This window comes from Aptenodytes patagonicus, chromosome 7, assembly GCF_965638725.1.
Source record: "Aptenodytes patagonicus chromosome 7, bAptPat1.pri.cur, whole genome shotgun sequence".
NCBI classification, from domain to species: Eukaryota; Metazoa; Chordata; class Aves; order Sphenisciformes; family Spheniscidae; genus Aptenodytes; species Aptenodytes patagonicus.
The window spans coordinates 19,143,836-19,162,366 of NC_134955.1; the positions used below are offsets into that span (position 1 = coordinate 19,143,836).

At 41.7% G+C, this 18,531-nt stretch overlaps 1 protein-coding gene across 1 annotated transcript in view; it reads right to left on the bottom strand.

The window, feature by feature from the left end:
* BRSK2 (BR serine/threonine kinase 2) overlaps positions 1 to 18,531 on the bottom strand; it is a 330,005-nt gene that overhangs the window by 166,208 nt on the left and 145,266 nt on the right.

Sequence of the window (18,531 nt, forward strand, 5' to 3'; positions counted from 1 at the left end):
CTGAGCTCTCAACTCTATCGTCATTAAGAAAATTTATACCCGGAAAAATTGTACTTTGTAGGTCTATTCTAGAGAGATCTGGTTTGCTTCAGCTTTTACTCGTCAAACGTGCACATGTAGCACAACACCTGATAGGCTGGATCCCATCCCACTCTACACACAATATGCCAAACTGCTATTTAGTTTAATTCAGTTATAGCTGAAGTAAGAAGAAACGGCACCTCCCTGGTGTCACTGGGACCTGCTGGGCTTCACAGAGCATTTATGAGCAATGACATCGCACAGTAAGAAAAAGCCTAGCTCAGCTAGCAGCTCCTAGGTTGGGCTGCAGTTAAGATCCTGACCCTATCCCCTGACGCAAACCACAAAACCAAACACGTTGCCTTATCTGCAAATTGAACACAACAGATCTGCAGTCCAGCGAAACAATGAACACAGGACTTCACACTTCTTATTGAGGGGTGAATATATAGATTATTGCCTTACTACAAACTGTCCCCAGTGAAGTGAACTAGAGTTTCATCAGGGACTCCAGCAATCTCCTGCAGATACTTGTCCATCTTTTTGCTACACAGTTAATCATAAATTTGGAACCATTAATCACTGGTTATTATGCTGAGAAATAAACTCCTGACTCGCTTCCAGTCACCTCTCTTTTATGTGTTCTGAATATTTCTAGTCACATAATTTCTCAGCCTCATCTGGTTAAATGCTGACATCCTTACTTTCAGCCATGACATAAACAAGTCACAAGAATTAAGAACGCTGTGCACTGACAAATCCATTTGAAACTGTGTATAGCAATAGCCTGTTGTCTGCCTGGAGCGGCCGAGAAGCACAGCTGGGAGAAGATGCTGTAATGTCCAGCCTTATGTCTGAATTTCAATAAGTTTATAATATTACCCATAGCACTACTGGCTCTATGTTCACCGTTCATAGCAGCTGCAGCCTTACTTATGCTTCTTCTCTTTGGCTTTTTTCTGTGTTTGGATAGCGGCTACTTGGCACCACTTTGTTGAAAGTGTGCATAGTTTCAATCTGTGCCAATTGCTTCCTTCCGGCTTCCAGCACAAATCACAGCTCTATATCACTCCTACAGCACAACCACATCACTCTTTACATCGCTCTTAGTTACACTTTCAAACCTCGGCAGAACTTCTAGCTCAGTCCTTTGTATCTAGACTCCCGGGATCTGTGGCACAGTGCTGTACTGTAACATGCTGCAGACCAATTATTTTAAGAGGTCAATAAACGTGACAACTGGTCTCTGTAACTGGTCCTTCACCGCGAAGAAAATATAAAGGCTTCTGGTATCTCACACTTCACGGTTTGATTTCAAATGTTGTTGCTCCCAAATCAAGACATCTGTCCCACTGAACTTGGCTGATCTGTAAACTATTTTTCCTTTGTCCTCCCTGAAGCACCCTGTCCTTGAGTCATAGAAGGGTTTTAACCACGAACTTCTGGGACACCACCATGCTGTACAGGTAATCTTCACAGCGTCCTCTGTCCTTCTGGCTACTAACCTACCAGAGAAACTCAAAAATTAAGATTAAACCATTCTGTTTACTCCAATAAAAAAGTTAATCAACTGTCAGAAGACACAGCACACCTTGCAAAAATCACACTGATACTGAATCACACTGATTTTATATTGAATTAATTTCATTGAGCTCAAGAAGTTGTTCTTGATTTACACCACAGTACCAGAGGACAGAATGAGAAAACACATGTGAGATTTAATGCATTTTTCCTCTTCTCCCGATTCGCATTTTAAAAATCAAGAAAAAAAAAGCACTGTCACTGCTGTCTGTTTTGTGGAGACAGAACTCTAAGAGAACTCTCTGAACAGCCCAAGACAGCACTTTTCACTGTACTAAATTCACTGAATGTAATTTTAGGATAAAAATAAAACATATCACTCTGCCTTGCCTCCTGCCCCCTCCCCCAGCCACTTCCTTTTGATATTTGCATGCCAGCCTAACCAAAAAAACCCACCCTCTTAGTAAGTCCATCTACAGAATAAGGCCCTCCTGCTATTATGAGGAATTCCTAATTGATCCTGGGCAGGAAGGGCTTCTACTCAAGACTTCTGTTTCTGTCCTGTAATTCCAGTCTAGCATATACCTACTCAGAGATGGCTTACATGGGGATTTGAACTGCTGTGGGCTTCTGATGCTTAGGAAGCCCTTTTACTGACACAGAGAACATAAACCATTCAAGATGTATTATATATTTGCATAATGACAGACCCTTAGAGAGAATAAGAAACAACTATGTGAGTAAACTGCTGAGCTATTATTGAAATGGAAGTGGCAGAAATGCCCACTTAGAAACAAGTGTCCAAGGTATGTTTACAGGGTTGTGGAAGAGGCTGTGGATCTTCCAGTTTTTCCCCTCCTGTATACGCAGCTGATAATGAGCACCTCGAATCTATAGCAACCTCCAATACCAATGTTTCAATACATTAGGTGCTTACTTGTAAAGCTTATCTATACATTCAGGCCAGCACAGGTACCTGTGTGGTCCCCCCAAAGGAAAACAAAAAAGGCTGCCACTAAGAGGATATTTTGCACTGGCTTGGCTTAAAGCAAGTCTGCCAGGCAACAAATACAGTTTGAACTCGTCAGCTTCATGAGTAATTAACCCCTCAAATGCAGGCAAGTAGTCTTCATGATTGTTAAAGTTAACGCTGGTCTGTCCTGGCAGAAAATCTAAGATGCTGTGGGAATCAATCACTTGAAGTTTCCCCCAACCCCCCACATAGCTGTCACACACAGTCACTCCTCCAGGCACGCTTCAGATTTCCATCCATAGGTGGTTCTTGGGCACTGACATGCTGGGGCTTTCAAATAGGCTGTTACATCCTATGAGCTGCAAACATTGGGCTGCTTTTGATCTCAGCCAGTGAACTGCACCAGAACCAGCCCTATAATTTCAGGTTGGGGAGTAAAGAAGAAAACATGAACATGCTGAAAAGCAAGGGGATGTGTAAGCTAACATTGTCTTTTCATTTATAATTAAAAGCCATGAATCGAAAACCAATCAGCATGAGGAACCCCAGATGACACAAGGGAAAGATGCCATTCAAGGAAGAAGAGCAAAGGGAAGTGCACAGGCCTGACACAGCCTAATGCTGCACTGACCTGCTAACCACCATGCCTGCGCATTTTGCTGCTGGTAAACTCCCATTCTGTGGATGCTTAAAGATATACAGATCTTTTCTGAAAAGGACAGGAGCTTATGTGATGAGTAAGGGACAGATCTAGATCAGCTGGACAGCCCATCCTGAAGCAGTACAGAGAGGAATCCTTTATTTTACCCAAGAAGAACGTACTGTGGGGATGGAGAAACAAAAGCTTCCCTCCAGCTGAGACAATATATTCACTGTGAATCCCTGATCACACAAAGTCATCTCTGTGGCCTATACTGTAACTAGCAATCACCTCCATGACTTTTCAGCCAAGGACAGGATTTCAGAAAAGGCTGGTTTATTTACTTTTGCCTTGCATTGTGTGTAGTAATTTTCTCTAACACAGACTGAATAAAACACTAAGAGTTCGGAGCTGGTGCTATTTCATATCCACTTTACAGTTGTCTAAATAGCAGCATGAGGGAACACAACTGTGGATAGTAACACCTTACTAATGATCCCGTTATTACAACTCTTCATTAGAGAAAGAAACATTCTGGGAACAAGAGAGAACTGTTTTGCAATCCTATCCAAACTTGGAGTCTGCCAAAGACACCGATCTGAAACAAATCCTTTTGAGAGAGAGAGACTAATAAATAATGAAACAACATTGTTGTTTAAATACAGCACTTACGGTATACTCATTGTTAATGAATAATGTTCCCCCAGTCTTTCAGAAATGTTAAATACAAGTAACTAACTATCCTGTTTTTTAACCGTAAGGCCAATAACTACTTCAAGAAGTGGAATGAAAAATTAGGTATATCTGCTACATTTAATACATATGATTTTTCCAATGGTAAATGGAGGTCCTATTTGTAAGTATTGATAAATTTCTGTAGTAGGGAAACTAGCCACTGATTTCAGAAGATCATCTGCACGTCTCATGTTGCTTGCTCTTCATTTCACTTCAGAGCATATTGTCAAAAAACTTCTTAAAAAATCTGAGCAGAAAGCCCTGGTCTGGCCAGTAGTATCTATTTTGGCTGGATGAGCAATTAGAAGAATGTCTAGAGAGAAATATCACTACTCTTTTAACTTGAGTTAGCTAATTGCCAATTAATTCAAGTCAATGAATACCCTGCAAATATTAATCTAGGCACTGCAGGACACAAACATTTGTGGTTTACTTCAGGGATCAGACTAGTACTGGTAACAAACTATCGGGATTAAAGGAGGAATAAAAATCTTAGGCTGAACAAGCCCAAGTACACTGTTTTTTAAAAAGCTTAGTGTGTGTACACCGTTGCTGCATATAAGCTTTGTATATACGATCTTTATGTACAAGTAACGTAACTTATCCCCACAAACTGGAGGTTGCTGTTGTAAATCTTAAAAGTATTTATGGATGCTCATTCCTGAAAACTACACGCACTAGCATTTGCAAGACCTTCAAACCTTCAAGGATGCCAGTTTAGAAAATCAACCCTTAAAGCAAACAAAAGCATTAATACAAGTCAAGTGGAGCATAGGACAATGCTTAAAATGTAATATTCTTGCTCTTTATTCTCAACAGTTATCTTCACAAACACTGTAGTTTCAATTAGGGTTAAATCAGTTCAGTTACAGTGTTTAACTGCTGACTGCAGTGAAGTTGCTTTAGATCTACAACAGTGGAAAATGGATTAAAATTTGGCCCACAGCAACACGATTTCCATAGCCATAAAATAAGGATAATAACACTTACTTACCTTGCAAGGGCTGTAGAAGGATTAACTGATTAATCCTTGCAAAGAATGTTGGAAAGGGATCTAAATCCTATGCAAGTTTTACATATTACAACCAGGAAAACTGCATCTTAAATAGAATCTGGAAAGAAAGGTCTAGATAATTTCTTATTAATAGCTTCCATTTAATTTCCCAATTCTTCTAGCGCATAGATTTCTGGTCTCCTACAATATGCATCTTATGCTCTTCTTAGCTGCACTGGAAAGAACTTTGTTACTGAGCTTCCTACTTATGGAAACCAATAATTGCTCTTAATTACTCAGTCTTCTCATTGAACAGATGTTTATTTTTCTATAGCAATTGTTATCTCTAATTATTGCCTTTAAAGTAAACAGAGCCTTATATCAAGTGACAGGCAAATTATATGGTATCAATTTATAATTGCATATGGGGAAAGGAGGTATAGGGTTGTCTAGAAATCTAAAAGGATGAGGATAGAGCTACCCACGTTGCTAATGAAATAATTTGACCATGGGCTCTTCTACAGAGAGATTCTAGTGCTAAAAGGCTGTTCTGAGGGCTCATGCAATAACTGTTTCTAAATTGAATAAACTGTAATTACAGTAGGACTAAAGCCAGAGTTCAAATGCTCAGCAGGAGCATGGAAGGAGATGTTCATCAGTGCCGGGATTCATGTGCCTCAGCTCAGAGCACAGGGAAGCTGCACACTAAATTGCTATAGCCTAGATTTATTGTCCTGAGCAACGAGCACTGTCAAATGTATGCTGGCTCGGCCAGCCAAAGGGACACACTCCTAAGCTCAGAGATTGGTGAGAACAATGCATCAGCTCAGATGTGACTGGATCCACATGCCTGATATTAGAGAACAAGAGACAGAGACAGGTATATATACACACAGCAGCTCACCAGGAGCAGGTTTTACACTGTATGCCTCAGAGATTATGGTAGGATCATCCTCCAAGCTCAGCAGGATCAAAACACACAGAACCAACATCACCTCTATTGATTTTTATCTTGGTCTCCTTCTTACAATATTTCATAAATCAATACTTCTCAGAAATCCTTTGTGCCCCCTGAATATACCAAAGAACGTGACTGTTGAGTCCTTTTGACACGCTCTCTTTCCCATCTTACCATACACAGTCACATGTCTAAAGAGGCCCCCCAGGGAATCAGGACACAAACCTTGATGGGCACACTGGATGCTGCTTTTGTAAAATGCCATTATTTCATCAGCCAAACTCTAACAAACTCTTGAAGTCCTCTGGGATCTATGAGCAGCTTGTGATGCCTAGTGGGCTGAGCTCCTATTTCAGATCAAGCCTTTGTTCCCATATAAAAACACAGGAAACTAAGCTTTGCTGCCATGGGAGAAGTGCAGACTTGAGCTTCCAACATGTATGCCTGAAAGCATTTGGGCAGCACCCCCACCCCCTGCAGACAGGGAAAGAGAAGAGTGGTTTCATTGTTTTCAAATGAAAAAGATAAAATATAACAGAACTTTCCAATGATGCACCAGAAAAAAAATTCCCTTTTTTACATCTCTGGGTGGGTACTGGGAAAACTCTGCTTTTGACCACAACTCTCCTAGTCAAAAGCTTTTCTTTCCACTTTCCAAGAGCTGTACATCTCCTCGAAAAACTCTTATTGAGGAATGATGAGATCCATGTCCCCCTTCAGATTTCATTAATCCTTTGTCAGGAGATGACCAAAGATGGCCATTTTCAGGTATAGCAGGAAGCCAGCAGAGCTCTGTCTATCCTGCCTAAGATTCTTTTAGAAAACATGTCGCTATAATTAGGTAACATCTGGGTAATGAACCACAATGTCCCCGCTTGGTCCAGTGGTCTATTGAGAAGGGCTGATGCACTAACAAGGAGGGAACACCATGCAGCAGAGAAAGAAGAGGTGAGGAAGGAGGAGGGGAAACAGCAGATAAACTGCTCTTCACATGTGCTTTTAGCTGATGTTAATCCCATTTTCTGTGCTCACTTCTTACATCTCCCCTTCTTCACCACACCTTTCCACCCTCCCTCCATCAGGAAGTCCTCACACCCTTTTGACTCTCCCATCAGCCAAGATTGTTTCAGCTAGGTTATATGTATATTAAGAACTTAATTAAAAAGGGAGATTACCATGGAAAACCTTTATACAGAAGACAAAGGTCATGCTCTTCACAAGATTAGGCTCACCACAGAACACTTAATCTACCCAGCTCAGTAGCTGATACAGCTTATTCTACCCTCTGACATCTCTTAATCACCCACTGACAGATTCCTAACAGGATTTTCACTGACTGCCAATATGCTGCACTTCAGGCTCAAGAAGTGATTTGGATTAACCATACTTGCACCCATGCTATGGCGCCAAACACCAACTCACAAGCACGTGCAGCACATCCCAATTCCCATGAATTCCAGAAGGGCTTGTTGATGGCAGGGAGATATGGCCCATACACAGCCAGGGGAAAAATGTGTTGGATAGCCACTGCATACATTGTTCTACAGCTACAGATTTTTTTCCAAGGACAAATTGTTCTGTACGCAGTAGAACTAACAGGGGCTGATCTCTTGCAGTTCCACACCCTAAATTTCATTTCATTGTCCACCACAAAATCCTGGATCCTCCTCATGTTCCCAAATATAATCTCCAGTCCCATCCCAACAGGTCCTCAACCACATCTATGGACATCCTACTTTCCCCCCCATGTCATAAACACCTACAATTTCCTCCCATACCTCTACCCCCATTGTCTCTAGCTTCTTATGTCTCCTGCACAGCCTCCTGCAGTAACACTCTCCACACTTTTACCCATCTGTCCTGCGGTTCACCTTATCACTTGCATAGTTTCCTTCCATGTAGCTTACTCTCTCCTTTTTCCTATGTAGAAGACAAGAGATGCTGTGGCTAGTCCAGACCTGTGAGCACATCATCTTGTTGGTCAACCAGCATCTACCAAACAGAATATCTAACACCTGACTTGTCCTTGTATTTCCCTCTCGGATTTGGTTCTTTCTCCCATACTCAGTCAACAGCATCCAACAAAGCTTGAAAGGACTTCATGATCTTTGAAAGATTTTTGAGACTGTAAGACCTTTATGTTAATGTCATTCCATTTATTTACATGGAGATACTCCCACCATACATTATGGTGTTATCACACACAAGAGGAGAATCAGGCCGGGGTTCGGGTGAGAGCACAGTAGGGACACCTCATCTTCTGTATTTGGCTCCCATAGTATGGCCCTAGCCCTTTTCAAAATGATACTGAGACCTCCCAAGAGGGCAGTGGGCTTTGGAATTTAAATCCTGTTGAATTAATGCCTAAGTTCAAACCTCTCCAAATTGCTAATGCAGTTCCTCTTACTATAGTCTCAGACTTCTTAAGTTCCTGTTCAGAAGCAAAATATCTGGATTATTTATTTAAAAATAAAATAACGTGGCTTCCTAGTGAAACAAGGTTAATAGAGCCACCTTGCACGTCTAGCTGTCCATGCGCCCTGCATCTCCAACAACTTCGGATCCCACTGGCCAACACCAACTAAATTCAACAGTGAGCCCTCAGTAACAGGTTCAACAAAATTCAGCAGCTGGCTATGGAGAGACCTTGTAAGTCACCACAGTACGGGAAAGGTAAGGATACAGGTTAGCCTTCAGTCATTCAATCTGGCTAAGAGAAAATGCCTTGCTAGTCAGTCAGCATGAGAATGAACTCCTGAGCAATTTACAATACATACTCCCAATTGTACTGCCTTGACTGCAGGCTAGACAAGGGGACAGGGTAGGGGGATGGAGGGGGTGCGGCCCTGAGGCTACTGGAAGGGCAAGAGGTTGGGGGAAGGTCTGGGGACTCGTAACAGCAGATTTACGGGCCTGCAGAACACAGCTCCATAGGATGAAATGGAAAGAAATGGAAATAAGTAATTTTAGTAAGATTCTGGCATTTTCACGACTCCTACAGCCCTACATGTGGGCCTACATAGTCTCAATTTGAGCAAATGTTTTAAGTGCTTCCTGTCCTCCACAGTGGATTGTGTGCATTATAAAACTAGGAGGGCAGAGATCTCATGACACAATTGTAAGAGACTGCTTTTCTCATTTTGCAGTATGTTCCTCTGTAAATAGTGTAGGAAATACCACATTTTCTTAATTATACTGAATATGAGAAACCCCCACCCTCTGGCTTAGGACAATGGGAATAAAGACCATTTGAAAACTGATTTCTGGCTCAAACAAAGGAAAGTCACAGCAAAATAATTAAAGGTCAGAAAAATTAGACTGTTATCATTTTAATGAACAGAAACAGGCATATAAAAAAAAAATTCTAAAGTATTTCCTGTAATATGAGAATAATGGCTCAGGTCACAGCATGGAGCTGAAAGCATTTATTGACTTCTACACCAAGAAGAACAGGAGCTGCCTGCTCATGTAGTACAAACTTCACTACAGCTGGTTCACCGTGTTCCTTACAGAGAGAGGAAAGCAGGGGGTCATATTCAATACACAGTTATAAAAAAGGCCCAAGCACCTCATTAGTTTAAGGTAAGGTTTATGAGAAACAATGTAATGCCTAGAGAGCACGGCCAGCTGTGCCTCTGCAAAAAAGAAAGAAAATAAAGTGAATTTAATTTCCTTTCAAAAGAAAGGTGGTTGGATAAATACAAACATGCACACCGCAACCCACCTTCTGATACCCAGCTTCATCACTTGGAAATTCATACCAGAGTGGCTGAGGCTAACTATGTCCTGAAATAAGAGTTCAATTTCAAACTCAGGCAGGAACCAGTGATTATAAAAGGACAGCGGAATGAAAACTGTGCTGTCAAAACACATCTTTGTGTCACGCTTCTGTTCCAGGTTTTCTGTGCAACAACCCCTGCCTAGGTTGCTGGAAGATCCCACAGTGAATGAAGAATTCACTGGGGACGATGATGAACAGCCCCATGGGTCTGACCTAAAGCCCACTGAAGTCAATACAAAGGCTCATCTGTTTCAGGAATTTGCAGACCAGTTTCTTCATCAGCAGCTTATGGCTATCCAAACCTTGCTTCCTCTAACGAGTGTTGCTGTAGAGAATGAGATGGAAGTGCTGAAAGATCTGGCTGTAGAAGACGTTACAGCTATGCCAGAACCAGCTGTTCTCAACAGCTACCAAAGTATACAACTCCCTGTACGTGTTAAATATCGCTAAGGCAAAACAAATCTTGCAGGCATTGTTATTCTTGATTCTACAGCACCTTTTACTGCACCACTCCCCCACACAGGAGGAGTAAAGGTTCTGCCTTTACTCAGGCTGGTAACTTCTTAATATCAGCATAAAATCTTTAAATTAGGCTCCCCACAAACACTAGTTCAAGGCCAGAGCCACAATAAAGAAGAGTAAAGAGCGGATGAGTTTTCTAGATGTCAACAGAGAATCTCCTCCCCAGGGTTTTTCCTCCGATTGCTTTCTATTCTATTAATAATTGTATTTCTTGGCCCCACACAGTTAGCATGAGGTGTCAGAAGACTCAGGAAGGTTCAATCAAAAAAATCACTTTAAGAAGAAGGACAAGTTTTAAGCCTGGACAAGTACATAGAAATAAGCAAAAGACCAATAAACATCTTCTCCCTACAAGCTACAAAGTCTGGGTGAAAGTTAAAAATACCATCCCTCAAGAACTACACTCCCACATGAGGACCTGGGTTTCCCTGCACGTACACTAGCATGATCCCATTGGCTTCCTTGGAATTATTCCCAATTCCCACCAACCGACAAGAGCAGCAGCCCTCCCAGCCTCTCCAAGGAGGTGACACAACACAGCGCAGTCTACAAACAACAGCCACAGGAGGAGCTCAGTGTTGACTCAGAGCCGCTCACGCTCAGAAGAGGAGGCAACTCAGAAATAATTGAGATTGCTATGCCCATTCAATGTCCTGACATACACAGGGGATAAACGTGCTAAGATAATACAGTACTACCCAGCAATAATGGCATTAGACAAATCACGTATCACTTTCTGCAAAGCCACTGGCCTTAAGGGATACTGCCTGTAAAGAGCACAAGAAAATACTGTCTCGTTCTTATGAACATTACACACGCTTATGTTCTTTGGCTTTGTATTATGAGCTCCTAAGTGACTAGAAACTGCTATGATATTCTTTACTTATACTACAGGGTCAGGCCACTTGCACATTAAGACTATGGCCAAGTTGCATAGGGTGGGGTATGTAAGAATCTCTCCCTGAACACAAGAATCAGCAGCAGCTGAAGAGCATTTATCTGGCAGGACAGGTATCCCACAGAAACATTATTTGTCTGTAACCCTCTATGCTTAAGACACTAAAGGTTAAAGGTTGCAGTCCAAATCGTATTAAGGGAATAATTTAAAAAACTCTCAGCAAGGATGAAAAAAGACTTTTAAAAGAGAATCAGGAACTCTAGCAAAAGACAAATATAGAAAAGTCTCAGTCTTCATAGATGGAAAGTCCAATTCTGGTAATTCAATCTGCAAACCAACAAGCATGGTTCGGTCAGTTGGACAAATAAAACCAGTATGGGAAACACCGTGAGCTGGAATGACCTGTGTAATGTCACAAAATGGTGCAGCGGCACTGCCATAAGCACAGGATCTGCTTCCTGAGATCCAGCCCAGGTCAGCGAGGCCTCCTGTGCAAGCAGACTGGCTACATACGTTAGAAACAGGAGTGCCTGAAAGCATATGTGTACTGTGAACCTTGCCAACAGTAGAGTGTGTAGCAGATTCAGCCCACAGATTTCAGCTGAAGGACCTGCCCTGTTTCCTGAGGGACCATTTTTACTTGCAGGTACAAGACTTTACTAGGTCTCTTCCCTTTCACTGGGATAGAAGCCCCAGCAAGCTCCAGGAGATAGACAGAGAAACACAGAAAGAGAAGCTTACTTCTCAGATAATGTTTGTCTAAACAGAGGCTTATATTCATAGTTGCAGTTGAGAAAACCAGAACTGAGGAAAAGCAAAGGTTCTCCCCTCTGGTCAGATTAAAGGGAATTAAGGCAAATTTGTGGCCTTGCGTGATTACAAGTTGTCAAATATGAAGGAGAATCCCTCTGCCCACAGCATCAACTGTAAATCCCACTAACAACTACGTGAAGAAGCCTAAAATAAAGCTTCTTTTGAAAACCTTTGTCTCTCTTCTCTGCAGTGTACTCTACTCAAAATCTACCTCTGCAACTGTATGTGAATGTTGCTGTGTACTGTACCTAATGCTGTACTGGGAAGAGAAGGTGCCTTCTGAAAGCACAGAGACAACCAGGTGAGTGAATACTAACTAGAGCAGGAACACATAGACTGCATTTGGTGGCAGTACAGTGGAAACAGCATAAAGAAAATCAGGGCAGCAGATGGCCAGTTATTTAGCAACAGGGTTAAAGAAACGAATCAAGTCTTCTCTAAACATGCTGACTGATTTGTGCTAGCAGCCCAGAACCCACTATTGAGGAGAAAAGAATCCAGAATCTGCTGTTAGTTACAGAGTCACAGAATCACGCAGGCTGGGAGGAACCTCTCAAGATCATCTAGTCCAAGCCCCTGCTCAAGCAGGGTCAGCTAGAGCAGGCTGCTCAAGACCGTGTCCAGTTGGGTTTTGAATACTTCCACAGATGGAGACTCCACAACCTCTCTGGCTACCTGTTCCATTGTTTGACCACCCACACAGTAAAAAAGTGTTTTCTTGTGTTCAGATTGAATTGTGTTTTAATTTGTGCCCATTGCCCCTTGTCCTGTCAGCGGGCACTACTGAGAAGAGTCAGCTCCCTCTTCATTCCCTCTCATCAGGTATTTATACACATTGATGAGAAACCCTCGAGCTTTTTCACCAGGCTGAACAGTCCCAACTCTCCTCTTACAAGAGATGCTTCAGTCCCTTAATCTTTGTGGCCCTATCCTGGATTCACTCCAGTAAATCCATATGTTTCTTGTACTGGGGAGCCGAGAACTGGATGCAGTTCTCCAGTTGTGGCCTCATCAATGCTGAGCAGAGGGGAAGGATTACTTCCCTCAATCTAGTCGATCCTGCAGTCCAGGATACCGTTGGCCGCCTTCGCTACAAGGGTGCATGGCTGGCTTATGGTCAGCTTGTTGTCCACCAGGACCCCAAAGTCCTTCCCTGCAGATCTGCCTTCCAGCTGGCTGGTCCCCTGCATGTACTGATGCCTGGGGTTACTCCTACCCAAGTGCAGGACTTTGCATTTCCCCTTGCTGAACCCTGTGACATTCCTGCCTGCCCAGTTCTCCAGCGCATCCAAGTACCTCTGGATGGCAGCACAACCTTCTAGTGTATCAGCCATTCCTCCTGGTTTTGGTCTCAAAAATACAATGTATTGAATTTGGTTCATTCAGTGGTTTCCTTCCATTCAGTCTCTATAGGTATTAATGAGCAAAGAACACTTTCAGAGTGTTTTAAGGATGTTTAATGGAACAACAATGCTTCTTTGCAGCAGTTTTAAATAAGAGTGTTATCTAAATTACTCTAAGTAATTCTTCATGTTTTCTACATGTTTTATCCTAAAAGAAAAACTTTCCCCTAAGGTTTTCTAGGTAGTACAAGGCAACCTGAAGAAAACTAAACCAGAAGCTGTACAACAAAGAGGGAGTGAGAAAGAAAGATGTGAATGAGCTGTTTGTTTCTCTTCAGCCATGCCACAGTCCATTCGCAGGAGTCCTCCTATCAGCAGAGACCTTACTGGCTTAAGGATAACTTCATATGCTCTGCTCTGACTATAGGCAATGTCGTGAATGGGCCACTGCTGTGGTAAATCCATGCTTTATTAGCTGCATGCGTGAAACATGACTTCTTCCTCACCCCAACCTTCCTCCTGATGCTTTCAGCTTACATGCCCTCACAAGACACCCACCCATATAAATTGCTCTCTACTTCTTCCCACACAGCAGGAAAGAGTCACTGCTGGACTGAGTATTAAGTTGCTGACACTAATGATAGCTTACCCTTTCCCTAGCCCAGTGAAGTTTATCTGCCAACCTTACCCCTACCTCAAACACTCCCAATCAATATTTTTTTTTTTAATTGCTAAAAGGAAGAAGAGTTACAATACACATAACTGAAGCTGAGACTTCCTCCTCCAAAGACCCGGCTTCAAGGTCTGGTTGGTCTCATTCTAATTCCAAGGGGGGATCCCCACTTGCTGCAGATCCCAGCACAACAGTCTGTTTTCCAGAGCCCAACAACGTCAGGTGAGAGTGAGGTGCACTGGGAAGTCAGCAGAGTGAGCTTTGTATAGCGTCTGCCTAGAGGTACTTCACATGCTGTCATAACTGTTCAAAACAAATGGTTTTAAAATCTTTTTTCTTTTACGTTTATTTTTAAATGGAACCAACAGACCTGGGTAATAAATAATGATTTTAATTTTTTTTAAATCAATTTAATTTCACTTCAATTTCCAAACCAAACAGAAGTTGATGCAAATTACCTATAAAGAATATGTCCATCTACAGTGAGTAGAAAATGCCAGTCAATAATCTATAATGTAGCAAAAAAATTTAAAGAAAGGATGCAAGTAAATGCACATTAACTACATTATGACTTAAATGAATGTGCAGTGGTAAAGAATGTCTTCCTAACCACAGAAAAGAAATACTAAATTTTGTGTAATAAGAATTTTTTTTGTAAATCAACATATCTGGATATCAACTTGAAAATCAACCTTTCTTTAGGAAAATAGCTAAAATGTACAAATGACAAATAAGTATGGAATCAATAAATTAAATAAAGGTTTTGCCCTTGCTGATTTAAACCATAATAAAAAGTCACAATTTAAATTGCCTTGATTTAAATATAAATTATATAAATTCACCAACCTTGCTTTTCAGATAATAATTCTCTTCACAGCTAGGAGATCAGCCCCACATCAGAACCTAACAAAAGTACAAACAAGAGTGCATTGCTGCAGCCAAACCCTACCTCCTCGGCAGCATCCTCGCCACTTCTGCACTTAACTTACTGGCATCTACAGCCTTGCTCCGTGGTTCAAGGTTTGCATTTCCTAATCTGCTGTTGAATGTGGGAACTCAGCTGTTCAAGATGGGGAAATAGGGGTGCCATGGGAAGTATATCAGTACTTGAGGTGGGTTCCAGTTTTAAGCAAAGCTTAATCTTTAAGACAAAGTCAAAGAACTGTCTACAAAGTGATGAAGCTACTGAGGTGAACCAGGTTCACCTTCTTGCTAACCAAGAAGCAAAGAGATATTCATATTTACTTACATAGAGGCATTTGCACTCTCTCCTCTGCCCACATACGAGCAGACAAAGCATGAGTAATATCCAGGCTGCTATTGGGAAAGCCCAACTTTATGACACATTTAACAAAATAAGAATACAATGCTGCAGAAAATAATTGTTTTCTCCAGTCATTTTCAAGCCTCATGAACATATTTCAGGACTACGGAGAAAACTATTTTTAAAGAGAAAATACATAACAGAACATAGAATTAATTATGTGAACGAAAGCCCTATGGAAATATTATTGCTGTTTATACTGGAAGATTCAACCCAAGACTAGGACTTTACTGTGATAAACATCACGCATACACATAATAGGTGCTAGGCCCTGCCTTGGGGTAGATGGTTATGATCCAAACAGATAAGGCAGTCAAAGAGTACACCTAATTATACACTATTTCTCTGTTTGAAGATAAAGACTTTAGGCATGAAGAAATTGGGTGACTTGCTGAAGGTCACATGGAAACCCTGTGGCAGAGCTGGAAACTAAGCACATGCCACAATCACATTTTAAGTTGGTGGGAGCAGGTAGAAGCTAGAAAACCATTATTAATGTATTTTCAACTACAAACTATATGCTAGAGCAGAAATAATTGGCAGTAGACCATCATTTTTATTAAATTCCAGATAAACCTGACACCCACCCCCCGCTACAGCAGTGTAAAAGGAGAATAATTCCATTTGTGCCACTAGATCTGTTCCTGACTTACAGCAGAAAATCTGAGAGCAAAAGTGGGGTGCTTTCTATGTTATACGTGAGTGTATAAATTCAGTGAGAGCTTTCAAATTTATGATCCATTTAATGAAAACAACAATAATGAAGTTGCAACACTGTATTTTAGATAGGAGAAAGGATGCTGATTTCTGGAAGCAACGACAGAAGAACAGAAAAAAAAAATGAAGGAAAATCTCTCTCCTCTCGCCTATCATTTTACTCACTCTGCTCTAGAAAAAGTACAGGTCTGTAGCAAAAGGATAGGCAGCATCGTTAGACCAAGCTGTTCAACTGGAAAGGGTTAAGCTGGTTGAAAGACTGTGTTAGTGAGGGATGTGATAATCATCCGGTGCCCATATCATGATCCTACCAGCAGCAGTAGAATGGCTGCCACAGCTCGGTTTCTGCTTGTTTAGATTGGTTGAGTGTCCGCTCAACTCTGCAGCAGGGCTAAGGCAGGTTTATTGGGCTGTGCGTGCTCTGGGACAAGGAGGGCTGACGGAGATAAGTGCCGCTCTGCAGAGCAGCAGGAGTACCGACTGGCACATGTGGGGAGGTACAGTACAATAATCTCCCATCTGCACGATATAGCTTTGAATCCCTTCCTTTACAGCTCAATAGGTGCATCTGCTGCCCCTCTGCTAATCCTCAACATTGTTTAAAATGCAGATCAGTGGAGATCATGCTTTTTCTTTCCCATTACAGACCACAGCCTAAAAAAAGAGCTTTAATCACACAGACAATATTCTCTTTCTTGCAGGGTCTGCTGCTTCATTCTTTCCTCTTTGCCTTTGTTTGGAAGCCAGATCTTTGTCAGGCACTAGCAGCAGCAGAATATAATTTTGCAACGCAAGGTTTGAAGCCAGTCAAAGCGACTACAACCTTTCCCAAAACTGTGGCATCGTAATTAGAAGACTGACTGCAAAAGGTAAACAGCAGGGAACTCAGGTCATAGGAACCCCCTGAGAAAATGCATCCTAAACCCCTGGGTATGTTGCATGATTTTAAATGTAAAAAGCAGCATCAGCAGACTTCTTTACTTGTCTTTGTCTCCCTAGCACTAATGCACTATGACATTTTTTTTATATGTCAGAAAGTACAAGAGCTGTGGAGGAAAGCTATGATTTGTTATGAGACTGTAGGCTGAGAAAAATTACTTTATTTCACATAAAGAACATATACATGAACATACATATGTGTAAATGCTAACCTGAAATAACTAGCTCTTTCCAGGCAATTCTATGGCTAACAGAATGACCCAGTAAGCTGGAAAGCTGTTCTTGCTGTGACGAGAGGGTGATCATGCAAGTCATCACCATAAAAATAAGACCGTAAGATCCACTGTAGTTAAGCCCTGATCCAGCTCTGAATCTTCTGAGGAACAAGTGGCATCCCAGAGTCCTCCTTTCTATGGCTATTGCCATTAGTGCATTTCAGAGGGAAGGACCAGCCTGGAATTCTCCTCATATATGTTTATCCTTAAATTAATTTTCTTCTCTAGCAACCTTAGTTCCTGCAAATAACTGTACGGCATAATACAATAAATCTTGTCTCTCCCTATATTTATAAACTGCAGCAAGAAAGATAAGCAAACCAATTATTTTACTGACCAGGGTATGCCTGACTTCCACAAATGTACAACGTAGGGTGGAGAGGAGGGCAAAGGAATCCTTCCTGTGTTCTTATGTTCCAAGAAACATGTTAAATGGCATGATGATAAAACATAGCACAGCACTTCCCCTACCACAGAGAGCAAGGTAGATACTGAATGAATAAAAAACACACAAGGGATGTGGCTAAGAGGGATGTACTCCCTGCCATTAATACTTCTTGAGTCACCAGATCCCCAAGAGACCAACTGAGGACAACTCACTGCTTGCAAGACTTCCGGATGCTATCTGGAGCTTGGCAAGCCCCAGACTTTCACTTGCTGAAATACCAGCTGCTCTGCAGGGACTCTCTGCTGTAATAGAGCCAACTGGGCATCACAGAGGGTCTTGAATTGCACGATCCTACAGGCAGACATAGGCCAAAACCATTCAAGCCATTCCTCACCATAAATACATATGCTCTGTTTGTTTATGAAGCCTAGGCAGATGCTGTACTAGCCACTGACTTCCTAGACAGCAGGAAACCAAACATGTTCTGCCTGACTTACACATCTGTACAGAAACTGTTGGAAGCAGCAGTCCTATCCTTCAGAGCCTCTTTTATTTGAACTCATGGGAGTCCCTAACAGTAACTCTGCGTCTGTTAGATTTGCTGATCAAGGACAGCCCAGCACGTGGTCCTCTTCTGCCAGTTGCCATCATAGCAATTAAAGGGGAAAAGACTATGGGACGAGTCATTTCATCAGTGCACAAATGCATATATTATTTGTCTCATTATGTAGACACAATGTGATTTTCAATTAGCTGTCCAATGGTATGATCGAACACAAGATACTTTAATTATATATTTCATGGACATGCTTCAAAGGTGCTGTTTCAATTTCAAAATAATTAGCTGCATGCACAGGCAACTTAGAGAGTTCCAGAGGGCCTGCAGTTACTTTCTTTTTTAAAGATACAGAAGAATTATTTGAGTTTCCTGAAGTGCAGAGGTCTCCCAGTTGCAAGATAACTGCACCTAATGTATCTGTCCAGAATTACAGGTACCTGTGCATGTGTATATGGTT